Below are 23,674 nucleotides of genomic sequence, written 5' to 3'. Positions count from 1 at the left end.
TTATCCAAAAAAGCAACTATGAAATATTGTGGGAAAAGATTTCACCAGCTTTGTTACTTAGTAAATGATTTTGCTTTTCTTCTATGATAAACATTTATTTCCCATGTAGGCTTTCTACACTTCAGTCATACCTCTCTGTGGCTTAGCAGAAGACTGGCCTGCCCACTGGTGTATTATCTTTCAGAAGTACATCATTAGCTGAGACCCCTCATTGCTTTAGAGGAGGGGTATCAGGGTAGTGGCAAAAGCTATCACAGCTGAAAACTGACAAGTTTTCAGTTGCCTTGGGATTTTTCATAATAACAACCATAAGACAGGTAAATCATGAAGTGCTTTAGATAGTCTGGTGTAAGAGCAGAAATTTGATCTTCGTGTATTGCTGTGTGCTCTCTGGCATTCTGTAGTAGCCAGAGAACTGTGGTGAAGTAACTGATGGTTTTTTACTCCCTTCATGACAGGAAGATAATGTATCATTCCTTCTGGTTTGATCTGGTAATTATTTCCTCTTAGTACCTACCATAAATGAAAAATAGAGGAATTTTCAAGAAAGATGGATTCAGCATGTGTTGAAAGGAATGGGACCATTTCTGCTGACATCTTCAACAGGCTTTGGATAATGTAAGTGTTCTCTTGCCTGGGACTAAACATTATATTAGTCTTTTTTGCCCTTAATACAAAAGTATATCAAGCAGCTCAGAAACATAACAAAAAGAAAGGAATAGGAAAATCATCAAAAGATTGGCAGTTCATTGAGAATGCTGTTTGATGGGTTGGGAATATATATTTTGCATGCCAGATTAAACTTTCAGGAGGGCAGTTGTCAGTCACTTGGGATGGATTTACTCACAATATCTGTGCTAAAATGCCAAGGTACTGATGGGATGCGTTAGCTTTTTGCTTTTTGAATTCCAGTCCTTCTTTATCATAAAGTGTTTCCAGATTTTACTTCAGTTTTGTTCCATAAAGTAGCTTTACTGCAAGGTCAGCCTGGCTGCCTTATATGATGAACATATCCTGGTTCAGTAGTGGACCCAATGAAGCCATTAAGTTTTGTAAGAGATGCTGACGAAGTACAAGTTTATTTCAAATACATGTGTGTCAGCTGTGGGCCTGATAAAAAAGATTTGAATATCATCTTCCCAGTTCAGAATTTATTTAACCCTGAATAAGAAGTTGAATCTTAAATACAGATTAGTAGAGAACTTTGTGGATGTTTGCCTATGAGTGTGTTGCTGAATGCCCTCATATGTTGACTTAAGTGCTGTCTTGTATTACATATTGTAGAATGTTCAGCAAGCATTAATTATAGCTGGAACTATTTCACATATAATTATATTGATTAAAGATGTTTACTATTAAACTAAGACCATATTCATGTCCTGAAAAAAGTTCTAATGTAGTTAGAATTGCAAGAAGTGTACACATGGCAAAAAATGATGGAGGGTTATTGTTATGTGTTAACAAAAAAAATTATTTCTATTTTGGTGATACTCACCTTCAAGTAGTTTGGATTTCACAGGTTGGGAACTAAAAATTTTTGGGTTTTTTCAACCTTATGTGTCATATGCAAGGTTTGGTAGCTGTTCAAAATGAAGAAGATAAAGGGAGAATATTGTCTGTAATTCAAAATTGGGCTGTTTTTTTCCTAAAAACCCTGTGTTCTGAAAGTATTAGTTATCCTGAGTAAGACGTATGCACCAATATAGTTTAAAATCATATGTATAAAATATATATAATTGTACTAAACTTCTGGATTGTCTCTTAAAGTAATAGTGCTAGCTCTAGTGACTACATAAAATTTATCAGGTTAATAAAGGACTGGGATCATTCAATATGGTCAGAATAAAATTTTCCCATTCATATTTTTGGTATGCAAATTGTTTAAGCATAAATTAACAAGTAAAATGTGTTTAGTTAGTGGCTCTTGGAACCTCATAATTCACTTTCAACTCTACTTCCATGTTAAGAATTCAGTAGGCTCAGGGAATGCTGGGGTAACCAGTATAGAACACAAGCAGTTAGATTTGTAAGGAAAAAAACTAAGAACAAGCAAATGAAAAGTGTAGAAAAAATAAATAAATTTATTCTTCTGAATGTGCATTTATAAAATATAGTAGGTTTTATTATGTTTGTGAGATTAACATACAGACAAAATCATTTAGCTAATAAATTATATGGACAGTTTACAGTTACCAACCAGACAAAACTGCTTTCTTGTCAAAGAAAAAAAAAATGGATAATAAGCATATGTTGAAATTACAACTTATGGACAACTAATACCACTTTTTGCCATTGTGTCTCTCATAGCACAACAGAGTATGTAGTTCATTCTGACCATACTGTTTAATATATATTGCTTGGCTGTTTTTATTGTTGTAAATTAATGTGGAAGATGTCTTTTCTGAGACTAGTTTCAGTAGCTGATATTAGAAAGAAGAATAATAGGAACAAATTGAGGCAGTAAGAAAAAATTGATCCAATTTTAAAATGTCTTCATCTCCAAACAAGAGAAACCTTGTTTCTTTCAGAGGGGGATAGATTTACTCCTAGTATTGATTGTGATCACAAAAATAATGAGTTCATCTACTTCCACTGCTTTGAGGATTATGGGAAATGATTGAAATAAATCAGTAATACTGTTTGTGTTTCAAGAAGCTGAAAATAACACTATTATCACTGACAGAAGTCTCTTATTTCAAAAGCATACACTGTTGATTAAAATATAATAACCCAAACTGAGCAAGATATTCTAAGTCTAGATGTTTGAAAATTAATGTAACCCAGAGTAATTATAACATAATATTAAATTTTGTAATTCTTTGGGTTTAAGTCTTAATAATATCATATTTTGATCACAGATGAATAGGGCAAAACTGCATAGTTTCTTGGAAGTGTTAAAAATGAAAAATGTGACTGGCACTACTGAAATTCAGATATAATGGTTAGCACTGTAGACATCTTATACCACAGCAGGATAATGTCCCAGAGACAGTTTGCATGGTTTATGTGTTGCCAGCACCATTATCTCATGTTAAATGTGCTGGTTCATCTCTAGCCATAAACTTAACTGGCAGATTCTCCTTATTTTTGTCATACTAGTGGCATCAGCTCTGTTCTATTAACAGTCATTATTAAATGTCTTAAAAACAAACAAAAAAAGGAGTTGACAATACTTTTTAAAATTATTGTTTCTTCTATTGTCCTTATAGCTAAAAAATGTAGGCTTTCTTTGTTTTCCTAGTAACAGAATCTTCAGCCTTGTTTTCCACCTGTACTTTTAATTCTAATTCAATAACTATTTGCCAGTTAACTGTAATCAAATCTGGACCAGATAAGCATGATAATCATTGGCATATGGTTATTAGCAGTGCAAGTGACTGTGATAAGTTTATCATCTTCTTGTTTGCTGTGAATTAGTGTTTACACTGCCTTCAGCACATTGGCTGTGTTTCTCCGGTGGTGTACAATTCTTTTGACACAACCATCTAAACTTCATTAATATTCTGTCCTAAACTATTTATTTACTAATGTTTCTGCAACAATTCTGTTAACTATTTCTTTCTACTATCCCTGTCTTCTGGCTTTGACTTTGTGACTGTTGATTGTGCTCAGATCAGTGATCAAAGTCCTGAACATCAATAGAATATTATGAAACGCTGCTTAACTGGGTTAAGTTAAAATAGAATTTTAAAAAGCAGTCTATTTTCTTCTCCAGCATTCTTACTCAAAATTAGAGCTACTGCAACAAGAAGCCAGGAAAAAATACGGCTGCAATGTGTTCAAATATGTCACATTCACACATAATGAACACATACTGAAAAGTATTTATTTTACAGTATCTGTGAGTCATTGGTCCTGTAAATCTGCACATATACAATTATGCATCAGCTGTACTGCAGTTTTCCACACTTGGTAATGGAATTGATGTGATATACATTGTTGGATGCACCTTTCAGCATTGGAAATTTAATTAATATATATCCCTACATTTGTATCTATTTGGATACGGGAAAGAAATGTTTTCCTAGCATTACCAAATATTGGTAATTTGTAACTGAATCAGTTCTCACTGACTAACAGTATTTGATAGATAATGAGAGGTGAATTGTCTGCTAAGATGTGTGGAGAAGATTTGACATTGACTTAAAAACATAGTATGATTTGCCAACAAATTGTGATAAGATATTTAATAGAAAAAGATAAAAATTTCATAACTGACATCCTTGTGTACTGCAGTATTAACTTAAGGAGTATGCTTGTCAGATTGGATAGCCTGAGAGAGATTTGTAGTGGATGCCAGAAAATACTGTTACCTTCTGCTTCTTTATTAGTGTAACCAGCATGGTATAGGTGACTTGCACAGACTGCTCCAAGCTTGGAATGAAGGTGAAAGGCAAAAAAGCATTTGGTTTGGGGACCTTCACAAAATCTTTTTTCCAAGCATTCAGTATTCATCAGAATAAAAAACTTTATTGATCCTATCTTTGAAGAAAGTTACAGAAGTTTATGATTAATGTCTTTTCTAGTTTCAGTTTAACATTATTAACTGCAAAACACTGCAATTTTATAGAACTGAGTTGAATGCTTCCAAGAATTAAAAACAAAAGACAAGAAGTTAGAAATGCATTACACCTCCATTTCTACTAAAGTGAAGAAAAAATTGAGAAGATTTTATCTGAGTACCAATCAGAAAATACATAAATAAGTAAAGAAACACAGAAACACCATCACAGGTGATAGACCTGTTCTGTGGAATGCACGAGTCAAAAAATCCATCTTGCATAATTTAAACTACCAGACCCTTGAGCAAGATACTGTGAAAATTCATAGCTTGTTTTCTAGAGGAAGGTTAGGTAAATAATGAAACATATTACTGAGAAAGAAATGAACCAAGACAGTTGCTGATACTTACTTACTCTAATGGATTTTAAGGAGCAGTAAGGCGACTCAGACCTTCTTATTAAAAAACCAAAACACATATTAAGGAAAATAAACATTTTTGTGTGTATCTGAGTGTCTCTCTAGGTATGTCTGTATGCAATTTTGTCTGTACCTACGTACTGTACTCTTATAGATATAGGCTATAAAATCCAGTGGAGAACCTTTACATGGAATACATGGTTATAGTGGTGTTATCTATGCCCATAGATTTTCATTAGTTTCTTTCACAAATTGCACTTTTCCTTCTTCATTGAAAAACTGAAGAGACCTTTGGCTCTTCAAGACAAACACACTCAAAATTGTAGCTGTTATTTTTTAATTTTGTTTCTAGATTTAGGGTTTTTTGAGTCAGCTTAATCCTTAGATTACTTTGCCCGAATATTTTGCCATTTTTCGATACTTATCACGTAGCAGCACACTCCAAATAATCAAGAAAATGGAAAATATGATGACCTATATCCTAGGAAATGCTACCAAATAAATAAATAAATAAATAGAAAGGGGTATAACGTCAACTGACAATATAATAGAGAAAGAATTAAAGGATTGAATGAAAGTTGTTAATACTGCATTAAAAAAAAAAAAAAATTAAAAAAGAAGGGAAAAATATAGATACTTGCCAAAGGAAAAAAATCTCCAATACTTTTTGCTATTTAGTGAAGAAGAGGAAGAAAACTAAGCTTTCCTCAAATTGAAATTGTCTGCTCATTTGTTCATCCTTTTTTATCATCTTTTCTCAGTTTAATGAAGGAAAACACCTTAATTTTAACACAGTTGTATCCTATCCCTTGTGCTTCAGTCTAATTACTTTTTGTGTAGAAGCCAGTCAGGAGACTTAAATGGTCTCACAGAGATACTTGTGAAGGCAGCCAGATGGTGACATCTGCTCCAAACTGATACTAGAATTCTAACACTGAAGTTGTTTTTAAACAATTGGTAAGAAAGTTATATGTACTTTTATATTTATATAATAAGAACATTTTTATTATGCAATCTAATATCTGGAGTTTGGATATCAATGCTATATGCTATATATGGATTTCATATATGAATAGTACAGAAGTAAGCCAGTCCTAATAGTAATCATAAATATGTGGTCGGCAGATAGTTTTTAGTGACAAATAATGCTTAATTTGCAGAGTAAAGGTGGAGAAAGGTATGGAAAATCCGCCTTTTAACAGGAGGTTTCACTGACTTTTTAGCCCACTGACACTACTCAAGAATGACAGTTTGAGTCCAGAAACATCTGCACTCAGACACTGAGTCCAAACTGCAGGACAAGGAGCAGGTTTTCAAAAGCAGTCTGTTTTGTTGCCCAGTTTACATTTATTTCTCAGATACCCCTTCTGCTTTTGAAATTCCTTGCTCAAATAATTCTGGGTTGAGAAAAAATTTGCATTACTGAGGAATAATTGCATTGTAGTGATTTGCTGTTCTTATTTTTTGTCCTTTAAAGAATACTTTCTCAATGCTCTTACATTTCATTCTCTGTATGGTATCTGAGTACCTCAGAATCCTTGAGGTGTTCATTCTCAAAATACTGAAGTGAAAGGGGAAGGTCAAAATAGCCAGATCATCTCTGAGGTTTGTACAAAAGACACTGGAAAATATTGAGACTGAACCTTGATTCCCTTACATTCAAGTCACTGTTAAATGAAATTTCTTTCGATATTTTATGGTGATTTACTCTGATGATAAATTATTCTCTGGTACAGTCTTTATGTTGTTTAAAAATGATTTTTTTCTTGTTTCTTTTTCCCATTGGCAGAAACAATGTAATTACTTAGAAACAGCCCTTCTAAAATCATGTGTTGATGGATTATGTATAAGGTGTCCAGATGGTAATAGCTGTATATATTGTTTCCAGCTCCTCTGAAAAATTTAGGAAGGATCCAGAAAAAAAATCTAAAAGATTTCTTATTGAAGTAAGGAACATTCATGAGACTTGTTTCAGTGGTTATTATACAAAATACATAATGCATTATGACTTGTTTTGAGGATAAAATTTTGAGGTCTAAACCAGGTCATTTGTCATTGGCTGGGATATAATTGATATACAAAGTCAAGTCATCCATAAATGTGAAACTGTGAACATTTTATGCATTTAGCTGGCTAGAAAATCCTAACTTTTCCTGGGAGATAGGGAAGAGTGTGGTAAATCATTTGTCAAGAAAAAAAGTGAGTGTGTGGGTTACAAAAGGCTATAGTATTTTATTTGGGTTTTTTGTTACATATTTGGTAATTTATTTGAGAAAATGCAATTGATGTTGAATTTTATCCCTTAAGTGAGAATTCTTAACTGAGAAATAAGTTCAAATTGGCACGAAAAAGTATGCTGTTCTGTGGATTGAAATCTCTCTGAAAGACCATAGATGTAAACAACACTGTCTCTAGTTGTTTGAATGCCTGGATTAGCATGGCACTCCTACATGAAGTCCTAGCATGGGTCAGTCACACCTTAAAGAAGAGGAAACTACACACAGCTGCAAATCTGTGATATTATCGTGGGCTGTACTCCACATTCTGAGTGCACAAGAAAGCTGAAGGGAACAGCATTTGGGAACGTACAGAATAGATTTCTTCCTTGGCACAGAGTTGCACAATGCCGGAATGAAATAACAGGTAAAGGAAAGAAGCCAAAACCATAAAGAAAGCCAGCTGTTTCCATTTCTCTAAGAAAGTTGTCAGAAACAGAAGTAAGGATTTTGTTATGAAATTTAATGTAATTTTACCATGTAAAAGACTTTGCTACAAAACAAGAAAGTATTGAGTTTGAAAGACTGTGATATGAGAATCAGTTTACTATAATTAAATTACACCTAATCTGAGAGTTGACTTCCATGGAGTTTAGGAGGAATGGGCAGGGCAGGGTGGGGACCAAGGTTTTCTCAGTGCATTGTCCCAGAATACGCTTAAACTGAATTATTCCTATATTTTTGCTTTTTAAAAATTACTGATCTAACTCCTGTTTGTAAAAGATTAAAAGAAAAAAGTCCAAGTATCTCTAAATTACACTAAAAATGACCCTTGTTTTTCAAGCAGTGTAGACATCTGCCGCAAACCCTCTTAAAGATATGGAGTATATGGGAAGAAGAGTGATGGTGTAACAAAGTACCTCTTTTCATCCTGAATTTTGTGCACAGAAGAAAGCTTCTGCTTATTTCTTCTCACTGCAAAAGACTGATGTGAGTACAGTCTCCATCTGATAACTCTTATATTCATAGGAAAAGGTATTGCAGTTTTCACCCATTCCTCCCATTTCAATCATATGCTGGTTCTTCCAGTAAATTCGAAAAAAAAAAAATAAAAGCTGCTGGATAAAAGCTCAGGAGGGAAACTGGTTTTATCTTTATAAGAAAGCCTTGCTTCTGCTATATTTGCAGAAGTTTAGAGGTTGTTTGAATAGGAGAAATAAAAAAAGAGAATATGCTGTCTTCTTTGGATGATTTCAGTGCTACAGATGTCAAAAGAACTGCCTCTCTAATTTTGCCTTCATTTTGAAATGACCTAAGTCACAAGCTGTGCAGTATATTAACTGTTGTCTCACCCACAGTCATTGCTTCTGTGCTGTGGAACTCCAAAGAAAAGACTGTGATCACCTGTAAAAAATAGATAAAGTTTAGTGCTGAACTGAGAAGTCTTCCTGAATATTGAAAGCATTCATTCAGTTTGTTTTCTATGGGGGCTTTTTTATATGCTATTTTCAAGAATTTAAGAGCTGCCTTATTAACCTGTCATGTGTTATATATTGCAAAGCTTTGCATGCACCTTTCTCAGAAAACAGAGAACATGGATGTAATTAGACTTTTCTGGAAAAAAAAGGGAATGTTAAATCAGTATTCATCAGAACAGGCTTTTGGGTGTATATCAGTCTTCTAAGGCTGCTCACAGTGGAAGGAGTAAATCGACAAAGAGGTGGGATAGTAAGGAAGGGGCAAGCAGAGGATTTGTTCTTGCACAGCTTGAAAATGGGGTACTGGAACAATAGATGAGTAACAAAAGAAATGGTATGCAAGTGAATGAAGTCTCTACAAAGAGCTCAACGCCTTTGGCACAACGAGCTGCAAGTACAAGGTCATGGTATTCCCAGTCTGACCAATTTCTCCTCTGCCTCCAGGCTCTAGCCTCAAAGATAAGCAGGGGAAGGAGAGAATTAATGAAGAAACCAGAGAAAGACAGACAACAGTGTGAGCCAAAAAGAATGGCAATAATAGAGAGAGAAGATGTGGAAACAATAGCTATGGTATGATTGCTTCAGCGGAGTAGGTATTTCAGCCTATATTTGAGTGTTTTTATATGTTACAAGATTTTTGTACTCAGAAAAAAAGCCAAAAACCCCAAATACTGGCATTTAATAACAAGCTAAATTGCCCATTTTCTCTCCCTGATCAGGAGAAAAGGTGATGTTCCTCTTTTTAGCCTTTGGGTCAGTTTCATTTGAATAACACAATTGATACTGAATATGTGCAACCTATATATATTGCTTCTGGTAAAGGAAAGTGACACAAGACTTCAGGAAGTGAAGAAAGTAGCTGTAAAAATTCCAATAATTAAATTATTTGTTGTCTTATTTATATTTTTAATCCTCATTCCAATTTCTAACATGCTGGATATAACAAATCAATGTTAATGTCTATTTATTGAATTGAGATATTCCACTAACACATGCAATAAATCTCCAAAAAGGTTCTCTATTTGTTCTGACACATTCTTTTCCTTTAATGTGTAGACTTTCCAGTGGAAAGCAGTAGAGATATAGTTCTTTAAAGAAGATGATGTTCATATTACTCATGTAAACTTGTAATGCTAATGTTGCTGACAGGTCCCTTAAATCAGAGTATCACACTGCTCTTTTCAAGACCACATTTTCAAGCTGAAATAGTCATTGCCAAGATGAGTAAAAATTACTACTGATACATGGAGAACAAATCAGTGCTTGAAATAAAGAATATGAAAGAAACAGCATGTAAAATGGGAACTGGTGTCTTTTGATATCTTGGTGATGTGCAGGATATGGCAGTGTTCTTCACAAAAATAAAAAAAGTAATGGGGCCAGGGACCAAGGCCAAGCTAGGAGGGGATCTGAAGGGTGCTGTGAGGGTTTGCCAGACTGTGATTTCTGTGACTACTGAAGCCATGCTGCAGTCAGTGGCCTGGCAGGTGTCCTCTAGAAGATGTGGAAAGAGGCAGTGCAGAGTCATGCTGGAATCCACTCTACCTGATGGAAATTTGTTTAATCTCCAAAGGAGGACTACCCATGACAGCAGGATTTCTCACTAAAGCCCTTTCTCCTGTCTCCCATGCCTCATCCTACCTATCATGAGGCTGAAGAGCATGAACACATGCTCACTGGTTCTGAGTCACCATCACACTGGAATCCAGCCCATGCTGAAACATCTCTGGACTGTGTAGCTCTCTAGCAGGGCTGTTTGCCAAAGCACTCTGGCTGAATGCCAGTTATAAATTGCAGCCTTTCCTCTTGATGCCCCCAAAAGTGTTAGGGAAGGAGAAAGTGGAATGGAAGGAGAGGTTATTTTGAAGGCTTAATTTGGGGGCAGGAGGAAAGAAACAGTATTAATTTCCAGAATACAGAGGCAGGATAAACCATTTGGGCAAGATCAATACCATATACACTTTGATATAAATTGAGTGGAAAACTCAGTTCTCAACATGGTAGATGAGTTTTAACCCTGAGCTGCAGTAGGGATCTCACTGTTAGTAAAGCAAATTCCCTGTGTTAGACAGTCCACATTCCTGAATAAACCTTCATTATTGACAGGTCCAGAGAACCTGGTTATGTTCCATAGCTTTTGAAGAAGGTAGAAACTAATCTCTGGAAAAAATATGCTAGACTCACACATGGAGCAATGGTCTCATCTGTAAAGAAGCAAACTATCAGCTGAGGTGGAAAACATATTAGGAAGGACATGTGCAAATGCATGCGCATTTTCCAGAAATTGTAAAATGCATTCCTATTGCCTAATAAACAGGATAGATCTCTTTAAGTCAAGGGAAGCTTCAAAGTTTCCCAAACCTAATCTTTCAGTTCCAGACAAATTGAAGCCCATATAAGTGATGTCTGTCACAGTCAGATACTGGTGTACAGCACTGTGATCCTTGCTGAGTTGTGTGATTTGCACTGTTGTGTACGTGTTTTGATCAAAACTCCTGTGTTTGAGTGAGGCTGCATTGTAGTCTGATCCTGGCTGGCTCCTTGAACCTTGGCATGAGCGCAGTGCCTGGCTGCACGTGCATGTACTTCTGCTCACTGCAGTTTTTCGCCTTCATTTCCTGCTGCTAACACCAACAATTTTCAAAAAATAAGTGGTCCCAGGTGATCTTAAGCAAACCTTTTAAAGGAGAGAGACAGCTCTAGTTTCTTTGCTTGGCATGAAAAAACCTGCAAAACCCTTGGCAAATCTCAATTAGGAGTTCCATCTTCTGATGCTTTTGGCTTCAAAGGGGACCTGTTTACAGCTTATCATCACAACAGGCCATGAAATTATGATAGCATGTTTACCTAGATAATTACCATTTTGATCACCAGTTCCTTGTGTCGCAGACCCTTTCTGTCCTTGTTTTAGTGGGGTTGCAGAGTTTCCTTCTTGAAGGATCTGCACTGCTGTGAACTCAAGGGTTAATTGAGTCTTCAGAACTGTTATAGCATAAATAGATGCATGTAGTGACCCTCATCAAGCTGCTGATCTCATCTGTTAGTTTTTAAAGTCAGAGATAATGCAGTTATGTTTGGTTACCTTCTCCAAGGAAAGTTAAAGAAATATGAAAAGGTTATTTATAAAATTACAGTAAACTCAGGAGAAGGAGAAAAAGGCCACCTTGCAGTGAAAATGCAGTCAAGGAAACAGTTTTATTACTCAAAACTAAATTAAACGTTTTCTTCAGTTGTGTAAGTTATGATGAACAGAGGAGCAAAAAAGAAGACCAATAGGTAAAAATACTTACGTGGAAAAATTAAAGTGCAATTAATGTGCTTAAGTTGAAACAGAGTAAATTATTCTGCAAAGAGAGAAATAGCACATGAAAACATGTATATAGTAGAGAATTAAAATACTAAAACCTCACAGAAGCCAGGGATAGTACTCTCAGACTAAAAATAAGGTAGATTTATGCTAACAAAATTTGCACATGGCACAACCTGAAAACCATTGCCTGGAATATTGCAATGAGGTATAGAACTTTGAGAAATGAAGTAATAAAAATGGGAAAAATGTAATAATTCAAAGTACAGTCATCCATTTAGGGACTAATGAGAAGAACATCTGTTATACCATAGCACTTTACAGGGTTGAAATGAAGGATAGAGGAAACTGCAATGCTCGGTAGTCAATTTTTGAATGTTTTCCAGTTATCCTTGTGATATGACATCGTAATGGTGAATACAGTTCTTATGTATTTTGGAGAGGTGTTTCTACAGAGAAAGGTGAGTTTTGAATCTATTATACAAAGCACTGATCAGATCTCTGGAAGTTTGTTCAAAATTCTGCCCACCTCCCTTCAAGAGATAACAATTTCAGACTAGAATTGATGAAGAAACTGTCCACTAAAATAAGAAGAGAATGGAAAGCCCATCTCTTGGGACAGATTTAAAAGAACCTTGCTTGTTTACCATAGAAAACCAAAAACTGAGAGTGGATATGATTTATTTCTCTGCACTGAGGGAAAAGCACTAGAAAGAAAAGAGCTTTTGAAGCTTAAAGGGCAGCACTGACTTAAAAGAAAATGTATATAAACAGGCCATGACTGAAGTTACTCAGTGAATGTAGAGACCCCACAGAAGATTTAAAGGGTGCAAATACACCTGGAAAATAGTATCTGAAGAGAAAATAACAGTGACTCACCAAGAAATTGAAAGGAGGTACTCACTGCAGTTTAGGTTAAGAATATATGATTTAATTGTCTGTGATTGCACAGGAGTGTAGACAGTGACCCAAGAAGTCTTTTATCCCTGTGTTTTTCATTACCAGTGTGATATAAATTGGTGTGAAGACCCTTGAGCTTTTCTGTGCTAATTAACTGTGCTCCGATACAACACATCTTTCAGCAAACCAGCACTGAATTTAAGGTAATTAAGTTCAGCAAGTCTTGCTGCAATGAGTACTGGCATCTGGGAAAGTTTCCTTGTGACATTTCTCCTTTATTCTAAACTTTAAAAGTAGTTTTGAGAAACCATTTTTCTACAATATATATGGGCATCTAAAGAAGAATGTAAGCACATATTCTGACTTTTCTTTGTGTACAATGTAGAAGTAATAGTATTATAATATCAATGTAGGTGATAAATGCTAAAAATATTGTTCTAAAATATTTCACTGTGTATCTAATGTAATTACTTTTGGTCTCATATTTATTACAAACTGCACAAATGTCTTTTTGAGTGCATTTGTTACATTTTCTTCACAATAATACTTCTAATATTGTTACAGGGTTATTTTTATTCTAGTTGTACTTGCCAAAAAAAAAATTTAAAATAATGTCGCTTTTATTTTAAAAAATACCAAATTTCCTTTTAAGCAGAGAGAAAACCAGGTGCAATCATATAAAGTACAAAAGGCAACTAGCACTCAAGCCAAGAAAAAAAAATGTAGTTTTGTTTTTTTTGAAAATCCTGCCATAGGACACATGGGTGTACCTAGTCACTGCATTTCACAAGAAGAAGGATCTAATTCTGCCTTAGAGCAGAGTCATCAATGTTGCCATTTGATGCACACTTATGGGTTAGAGGTTTAGAAATCAGAACTGAAGCTGCTGTTTCGTTGTGGCATTAGAAACTGGAAGCATAACAAATAATTTTTTCACACATACATAGTTTGTGTCATGACATTCTCTTTTTATCACCATATCAGGCAAAGATAGGAACAGAGGAGACAGAGCTGAGTCTCTGGTTTCTGCAGTGGACAACACATTCTGATGCACAGACATGGTAAGCAGACAATTCTTCCTTCATCCCACTAATTTTTTCCTGCTCTCTTCTATTTCAGGCTCTCTCAGAGTAGTTAGTTCTGCATGCTGCTATGGAGTAAAGGGTGAACATTAAGTTAAATCCCAAGTTGTGTATGTATGTACTTCACTGCACAGCACCAGGATGGATGAACACAGCAAGCCTGCAAGGCAAGTCACCAAATGGAAAACACTTTGTGATTTTCAGCATGTATACCTGACAGTGGTCTCCTGTGTAACTGATGCCATGATGATTTTTTGCCTTTTTTTTTATATACCTTTTATATACCCTTTTATATAGATTTTATGTATTATGTGCTTTTAGCCTGCATACTTTTAATTCTTAAGTCTGATAACTTAGCTTAGACCCAATATTCCATTAAACCCTGAGACCAAACCAAATCCTGGAGACCTTGCAGTTGGAGGCTGGAAAGCCCTACGCTATCCTGAGAAACCAAGGTCTTCCCTAGAACACATCCTGTAAACTAAGATAGGCCTATCCGGGGGGGATTCCTCAGGATGGGGGGGTTCATTGGAGACTCACATTGGGGAATCTTTGATAGATATGCTAATTTTCAAGGCCTATAAATTGTATACACCATCTATTGTGTGGGTGCATTTCGGTTTGCATTTCAGTGCATTCCACCTGGATGAAGTGGTGCACCTTGAAGATCCTTAAACCCCAAAGTAAAAACCCCTTTTCCACTTAGCCCTGTCTGGCTATTAATTTTAAGACCAGGAAAAGGCAACACAACTGTTGATGAAATTACTAATTTGGCACATGCAAAAGTAAAATCAGATTAAAAGCATATGATTCTTGAGATGTAAGCTTGCTCAGACAAGAAAAATGCCTGCTGTTTTTCTAGAATACTGAGAGTAAAGTACTAACACTGAAAATGTGCATATTAAGAAATTTTCAATTCTCTCAAAATGCCTGGCTCAGTGAAAGAAGGGCATGAGCTAAACATTGTGACTGCAGTTTATAAAATCTCTGCTTTTATAGACAAGGAAGAATTACAAGAATTTTTTTGGAAAACAGCGTCCTGAAAGCTGTAAGAAACCAGGTCTTGCTAGCTTTACTAATGTCAACAGTGCCATTAAAATCAGTGTAACTGATTGTGTGAATAAGGCAATCAAGATTTGGCCCCATACCCCTGCTTTGTAAACATTAACATTGCAGAGATTAATATAATACTGACTAGCCAATGACATGTTAAAGCCTTAGCAAAGTTAATTTGTTTGGAAGGCTTTCCTTTTAAAATCTAAAACAAATGCTTCAAGTGAAATGTGAGATGTAGAGGATGTAGAGAAAATCAATAAACCAGCAGACTGTAAATGATATGGAAATAACTTCTTTATGTTTTCCTGGTTTTGTAGTTTATAGTTAGTACCGAAATGCAACAGCTATGTGCAAGGGAAGAAAAGCAAATCCAGATCTGGGGAGTGTTGTGATGAGCTACCATTTCCTCAATGAATTCTCTTTTATTTCTGTGAAACATTAGATTTCTTTTTGATACTACTGATTAAAAATACTACTGTGTGATGGTTGGTTAGCAAGCGTTTGGGGATTCTCTTCTTCTTTTTTTCTACATTAGATGTACATTTCTTCAATTCCCTTACTAACAATTTTCCAAAAATAGAGTTCACGGATCCTCCTGAATTTCCGTCCAATATTGCTGCCTGTAGGGATGAGAGATATTTTTAAAATAAGTACTGAAAACCATTCAAATACATCAGATTGTTTGTGTTTCTTACAAAGCCTTTATGGTCCCTCAAATTTTTATGTTCTATAACATGCTTTAAATGGTCATTCTGCAATCTTCATAATACTGATGTACAGTAGGGAAACTCGTGTCTATCTTTAGAGCATTAAGTGAAAAGGGATGCATTTTTAGTCGTGATTTCATAAACCTATATAAACCTATGCTGGGTGTCTGTACAACTAAATTCCATGGACAAGTGCTACTTGAGAGAATTTCAAAGACCATTCCAGTATGTGACTGCTGATAAATGAGTGTGCAAATCTGTGTTATGGCCACTAAGATTGGACCCTTCCTCAAAATTTTAGAATAGAAAACAGCAACTGGGAAATAGGCAAGCTAGATGAGTGTATATAACATGGTGCAGGCTATAAAGGTTTTGTCTCACACACAGGTGTTTTTTTTATTTTAATCTTTAAACAAAGAGACTTTCTGTGTATATTTTATGTGAGCACAGAGCTTTGAGAAATAAGTGAAGAGATAGAAAAGAGTTTGGTTGAAGAGAGTGGAGACTGGACGAAAAGCAAATCCATCATACAACATCATCCTCCTCAACTGTAAATTCAGGTGGAATGGTGTAGATCTCTCCCAGCTTCCTTCAAGTTTCTGTCAGGAAGAAATCTGAGTCTGAGGGCAGGTTTATAATAAGTCTTTGGAAGCTGGCATGCAAGTGCAGTGTAAAATGATTATTGTCAATGTTCTGATGGAGAAAAGTTGTTGATGAAAAGATTAGTAGTAATTTCAGTCCTGTTTACTTAACTGCAATTAACAGAGAAGATGCTGGAGAGTGGTGGCATGCTTATCTGTTAGAATAAAATATGCCCGTGGTATTAAAACGTAGCCAGGAGGGTGGTCACAGGGAAAACATTCTTCAGCCTGGAATCAGATCATCCTGGTTTGCTTATTTTTGATCATATGGGAAAGTGTTCCAGCCACAGCTACAGCACAGACCTTTTCAGCCTCCAGTTCTCAAGGTTTCTGTGGGAAATCTCCAGAGTGAGGCTTAGGTGGGGACTGCAAGGGTCATAACCCAGAACAGGAAGATTAGGCAGTCAGTGAACCTGAGAAAGGACTCTGCATTTAAGTTCTGAACCTGTTAATGGAATTACCTTAGGAATAAGGTAACTGGATGAAAAAAATTATGTCAAAGTGGAGTGCCTGAGTAAGCTAGTTAACTAGTCATGACAGAGATTTTATTCTAAACAGGAGCAGGTAGGGTGCTTAAGTGTAAATAATGTACTTAGTGTAGATCAGAAGGGGGAATATCTGCAGTAATAGTTTCTTACTTCACTGAACACAAAACATCAAAATATTTACATATGTATTCAGTTTGACAGTTATTGATTTTTATTTTTCTCCATGTTTTAATTCCATACAGAGCCCATAATGAATTGTATAAGGGCAGGTAGAAAGAGATCCTTGTTTGATGAGCTGAATGAAATCACTGAAGCCATGTCTCCAGACACCATCTGAAGACCTAGCCCATAGGATCCCTCATCTGAAATGGTGTAAGACACCAGTTATGAATCCCAAGGTGTATTTTCCTGACCTCTGATTAAAGTAGTACACACATGCTTGTGATATAAATATTCACATTATATTAAAAATCTGTGGTTTGAAATTGTGGAGCTCAAAATATGAATATGTAATCCAGTTGCATGAATAGCAGTGCAATTTAAATCAAAAAGGGATGCAAACTTAAAGAAAGAGCACATAATTGCAAGTATGAACACACATTCATATTGACTGTTGTTCCTTAAGAAGAGGCAGAAGTAACTAAAATGAAAAGGAAAGAGGAAATTGTTTTATATAACAGCATTTGTAGAAGCATAGGGATTAGTGGACAAAAGATGACTAATTTTGCAAATAAGCTTCACTTTTTTAGATGTGTTAAGCTAGAAAGTAACTGGAATCAATGGAGTACAGACAACTGAAAAAAAAATTATAGTTGCAGTCCTGACCCTACAGAGTGGGAATTTTGCCATAGTTTAATTAGGGCTGACATTTTACACAGTGCTTCATCACTAACAATTCAGGGATCTGATCCACAAGTGATTGCACCACTTGGAATTTTTCCATTGCTTTCACAGATCTTTGGATCAGACCCATGCTGCAGATGCATCATTCTTCCATCTGAGGTGTAATTTCACATGTCATTGTCAGAGCTATCAGAAGAGCCTCAGGCAAAGTTGGGAAAGAACATCTACATCTGGACAGAGACCTTGAGATGTAAGCAGGACAACGATTTTAAGAAGACTACAATGATTTTTCTTGGTCTAAAAATCAAAATAAATATATTTCTTTATTTTTAACTCTTAACAGCCATCTTGGCTAGAAAATGTAAAACTTTTTCCCATTAATTAATCCAGCTGGAGAACTTCTGCATCAGCTGTACCCTACCTAAGTTCTATTAGGTTAAATGTGGAGTATTCCTACTTTCCTTTCATATAGGAAACGTATGTAATCTACATGCAAACATCGTTTTTGTAAGAGTCACTGATCTAATCTCAGTCGTTTATATAAACATGTTGAACATGACGTATCAGAATGACCCCTTGACTTCTGAGAGGTTTTTCATCTGTGAACAGTTATGCATGTACAGCTCAGACTCCTAGTGGTACTAGGGGAGGGGTGTTCATTAACTCTCAAGACAAGGGCCGATATTCAATCAAACTAAATGAAGAGAATTGCTTGTAAATCTCAGGCTTTACATGTTTGGTTATCCTGTAAAAAAAAAAATAAACTACCTCTATAAGCCTGATAGTTGGAGTAAGCAATTCGATTCTTTTTAGGGATATAGAGTAAATGCTGGTAATAGCCAAGAAAAAGTAATGTAAGAGCTATTGTTGCATACCCAGTCATCGTTGCTCTCCTAGTATGCTGTGAACACCTGCATTTTTCTGTTGTGACTTCAAATAGATAAAAGATGTCAAAATAATCTGTCTGGTTTTATATAGAAATGTGATTTTCAAATTTTGTTAGCACCTTACAATATTTAGCATGAAAATATAATCCTACTACATCCTTTAAATAGGTTAATTTGAAAAAATAACATCTAAAAAATTCTTTCAGTTGGTGTTGGGGGGAAAAAATAGTTTCGCTTCTGGTGTCTTCAAATGCTGCCCATCTTTCTGTAATTGTATAACACTATCACTATTCGCTATTCTGTCTATTCTTGCATAGAGAATTGAAACATCACTTGAGTTTCCTCTGAGGATGGATTAACAAGATTTGCTGTGACATGACTTGATTAATTAATGAGACTAGAGTATTCTTTGGCCCTGGTGTGCTGTTCTTGAACTTCTTAGATGGGAAAATTCTAACCTTCAATATTTGAGAAGCCAACTGGGTAAAGCAAAACTCTTGTATGACCTTCACTAATAATAAAACTGAAAATCCATTATAGAGGGTACCTGAATAGCTGTACATATTCAAGGTGATTTTTTTTCATATTTGAAGAATGAAAGTGCGCACGGTTATAGCAGAGTACAGAAAAATACGTCACCGACTGTTTAAAATATAATTAGATGCCTTTCTACTGTTCTTTCAGCAATCTTCTACACAAAGAAATAGCTTTTGCAAGTGCTGCACTGCAGAAGTCATTTCACTCTGTGTACATACCCCTAAGGAAATAAGGAATGTTCTCAAAGGGCAAATACCTGATGAAAGCCAGCACATCCCATCCGTTGACCCTGCTTTAGAAATTTCTTGTCCATGATTGACTATCAGGCTACATAGGGAAGTGTTGAGAGCCATGTCTGTGATATACTTGTGAGATACACATTTTAAAGCTACTGGGTCTACCTATCTCACCAGGAGACTGAAATTAGTCTAAGACAATAAAATTCCTTCCATTTTACAGCTGACTTAAGGCTATCATCAAGCATAGCTGGCAGAAGTAATAAGAATCTGGATTTAGAGACCTGACAATGCTGTAAATTGGATTATTTGTGGAGCATAGTTGGTTTGGTGATTAAGTCAACATTTCAGTGGAGTCTCTTGGGATCTATAGTTTGCATATTGGTGCTAAGGGTGTCAGATAATTTTTCACCTTCTGTTTCCTTCCTGCTCCCATCAAAGAAATCCTTTGTGAATCAAAGCTTGTGGAACTTACTTACTATTTGTGCTCTTATCAATAAATTGATTTTCAGTATGTGACTGTAAATGTTAAAAATTTCCTGTGCAATAAAAAGCAGAGAAATTTTGAATTTTTTATCTAATCAGACAGGGATCAAAATAATTGTTGCTTTTGTGTACCAAAAAAAGGCAATAACTCTGCAATGTACATTTCCTTCTCAGATATCGTTTGAAAAAAATTAATAAGATTAACATTGTGGATATCAGCTGGATTTGCCTTCACAGATGCCAGACAGCATTAGCAAAGAGAACCAGATGTAAGTTTTTTAGCTAATATTATTAGACCTCTTTCCTCCTACATGCCAGCATGAGATACACATTATTGAAATTATATCTGAACACATCCAACAATCCTAAGACAGTAGTAGAGATAGGAAATAATTTATTGTAGGTGACAGAGAACAGCTATAAAATACAAACTACATCTAGTGAGATGGGAAAAATGAATTACTAGTGACTGATGGCCACCAGTACTACTACTACTCTCAGAAAGATAATGTCACTGACAGACGTAGCATAAGTGGATGAGTGCACATTACATGGACCTGTTGAAATTATTCAGGTCCTTTATAATGCCATGGTAAATTTGAAGTTGCCTTTGCCCATCTTAATTTTAGGGTATGAAAGTCATGCACTGCTACTACATGGTCTTGATATGTCTACTTAGATAAATAATCCCATATCAGGAACACTAATAACCCCATAGGAATGGTATTTCACATAGGCTGGACGAGTATTGTTACAGTTATTAAATATTTATCTTTAAAACTTTCACTTGAAAAACTAGTAAGCATTTACCTGCAATTTTCCTTCCTAGACAGGGATTTGACTGATTTCAGGCATGTATTCATTAGAATGTTTTGATCCTATAGAAAAGAGACTCTCTCATATTTTTTGTATTGTTCATTTAAAGAGAAAATCCTGTCCTTTTATTTAAAATGTTTTAAGGATCAAATGTTCTGAGCTAGAGAAGTGTTGTTAAATCAGGCATGACTATGTTGTTACCCTAATAAAATCTACCCTGACTAAAAAATTTTTAAAAAATAAAAATTACAGTTTAGTCATGATTAGAAGTTTAAGCTATAAATTTTCTCCAAGTTTGTGCCTAACGTGCACGTGCTTACACGTTTTACTCAAAAAGATTTCCACTGAAACAGATCTGTGCCTTGTCTGTCCCATTCTAGTTTTGAACATCTACATTGAAATTAATGAATCTCCATCACTTTTAGTCTCAGAAGAACTTTTCACTGGAGAGAAGGGCAAAGCAGATTGAGGAAAGAAAGCTGCAGGAAAGTAAAGGTAGTGATAAAAACCCCAGTGAGTGAGTGACAGAATAACACAGTAGCAAAGATACATAGAAAGAGAAAGCTTGGTCTCCAGTACAGAGACGAAAAACAGACACTAAAGTTGAAATAATAGTTTGAGGCTTGTAGGGGGAATAAAGAATTTCCAAGGTGGAGGGGAGATAGAGATAAAGATGAGACAAGGAGGAGGCAAATAAGTTTTTTTCTTTTCTTAATGGAAGAACACCACTTTTAGAGTGACAATAGAAAAACTATGAATCCCACAACTTTCTTGCTCTCAGGAAACAAGCATAAATTGTAAAGCCCTGTGGCAAATAAATGTATGAATTACCTATTCCCCTTATGCTCAGAGGGGATGTCTTTCCTAAATCTTTAAAAACACCATATTAAACACAGTTTCCTATTATCTGCTTCTCTTTCTGTTTGAGAGCATGGTAATTTTGTAATGTCTGCCTCATTTAGACATGGTATACAGTCTGATCACAGAAGAGAAAGTGATGTTAGCCCTACTTCACAGGACATAAGTCACCAATTGGTTTACATATAGTGCCCACTGGTGTCAAAACTGAGCCTTGGATTGAGTAAACAGAACATAAAGACTACGCAGTTGCTCACAACTGTGAGAAATCTAGTGTCAGGATTCTTGATGAATAAGCTGGGCTGATTTTTTTTGCTCACCTCAGGAGATGAGCAGCAAAATTTTAGTGCACCAAGTTGTCCACTCAAAACATCCCTCCTTCAGAGAAGAGTCAGCAGAATAAAACACCTGCTACTGCCTCATCTATTGCCAATCACAGTGCAGGTATTTTGATTAAATTGCTGAGAAAGGTGGGCTTGTGTTACCAATGTCAGCCAGAGTGCCTGGGCTGCTGAGATATTAAGTGGACACTTAGGTCTGCTGAGTCTGCTTATGGGATGGGAACCTACAGAAAAGGAAAACAACAAGAAGCTCAGCAAGGTAGGAAGGAAGGCAGAAATCTTAATGTTTTAGTCAGTGACTACAATTCAGGAAGCCTTGCATTTTACCTGTGGTTAGAGGTGACCTCTGTGCCACAGGAGGAGAAAGTCAACAGCTTTTCAGATCATCCTTAATGTGACCCCACCTTGCAGTCTTTTGTCTTCCTCTCTGTATCCATCATACCTTAAGTTCAGCAAATAATCTTATTCTACCTGATTATGGGTCTAAATTCAGAGTCTGTGTCTTATGATGCAACCTGTTAGGATATAGTAACATAAAATCATGGAGAAGGATGGGACATTAGAAGGTTACCTAATCATCCTCCTGTTCTGAGGCCTGCTCTTCCAAGCATTCAAAGACAGAGAAACTACAAACTTCAGGAAACTATTTTAGTTCCTGCAGTGTTTTATTTTTCAGAAGGGAAGAAGAAACCTGAAGAACTTTTTCTCTAGTGCCTGATCTGGTACTTCCTGTAGAATACTTAAACTCTTATTTGCCTACAACACCAGCAATACAATGTGGTCTGCTTCTTCATAGCTGCTTTTATATATTTGAAAATATTATCATCTTCTCCATTAGTCTTCTCCTCTTTCATTTACATAGCCTTTTTTTTCAATATTTTCTTAGAGGCCTGTCTTTTGTAGGTCTCTCATCAGTTTTGTTTTCTGTTTTGACCTTTCTTCACTTGCTCAAAGGGGAAAAATTATGCAAGCCAGCATAATGTGGACTGTACCTAACTGAAATGCTTGCCCTCACAACTATAAAGAAGGATTTCACTAGTTATCAAAAATCTAAAAAATAAGGTAGTTTATGCGTGTTTCATGGGAAAGCAGCTCTGCTCATGTAATGAAAGCCACATTAGGACTGAAGCAGTTTACTGATTTATTAACAAAATGTAATTAACTGGCAATAGGTGAACTACATGCAGGACTGGTATCAGTACCACATCAGTTAACCCATGATACTAGAAAATAACTAAATGCTAATATAGATTTAAAGACTTATGAGCCTATTTCTGAACATTAAGATTATTTATAACTAATCTCAAAATATGCTAATCATGCCCATGTACACAATTTAACTCATGTTCCCTGCCTGACTCCAGGTCCTGTGTGTCACCAGCACACTCCCTTTTTGCGGAGAGAGAGGAGATTCCCCAACTGCACAGCCCTCCTGTGAGAGATTTGGATGACCCAGCTCTGTGTGCACTTCTGTTGTTTCCTATCATCTCGTGATGCACACGTTGGCAAGGGATCACCTCAGGAGTTTGCGAACACACATGGCCCCACATGTTGGTTCCCTGCTTGCTGCACCCTACACTGTCTACATGTATATGTATATATATATATAAAAGAGACTGAGTTGGAAGGGCCTCACAAAGGATCACCAAGTCCAGCTCCTGGCCCTGCATGGGATACCCCAAAAGTCACACCATGTGCCTGAGAGCATTGTCCAAACACTCCTTGAATTCTGTTAGGGTTGGTGCTATGACCACTTCCCTGGGGAGCTTGTTCCAGTGCCCAACCACCCTCTGGATGAAGAACCTTTTTCTAATATTCACCCTAAATCTTCCCTGACACAACTTCAAGTCATTCCCTTGGGTCCTGTCACTGCTC

The 23,674-nt window shown here is 36.0% G+C and overlaps 2 long non-coding RNA genes across 2 annotated transcripts; both read left to right on the top strand.

Annotated features, from left to right (window-relative positions):
• The first annotated feature begins 516 nt into the window (after positions 1–516).
• Positions 517–14,064, top strand: LOC125335289. The gene is made up of 4 exons (XR_007207404.1): positions 517–618; positions 7,984–8,126; positions 9,059–9,184; positions 13,941–14,064. It is a non-coding gene; the product is annotated as an uncharacterized LOC125335289 (long non-coding RNA).
• Positions 14,065–17,041: 2,977 nt separating this feature from the next.
• On the top strand, positions 17,042–19,824 carry LOC125335284. The gene is made up of 2 exons (XR_007207403.1): positions 17,042–17,193; positions 17,750–19,824. It is a non-coding gene; the product is annotated as an uncharacterized LOC125335284 (long non-coding RNA).
• Positions 19,825–23,674: the final 3,850 nt, after the last annotated feature.

This window comes from Corvus hawaiiensis, chromosome 1 (genome assembly GCF_020740725.1).
Source record: "Corvus hawaiiensis isolate bCorHaw1 chromosome 1, bCorHaw1.pri.cur, whole genome shotgun sequence".
Taxonomy (NCBI): Eukaryota; Metazoa; Chordata; class Aves; order Passeriformes; family Corvidae; genus Corvus; species Corvus hawaiiensis.
This window is presented reverse-complemented; position numbering and strand designations above follow the sequence as displayed.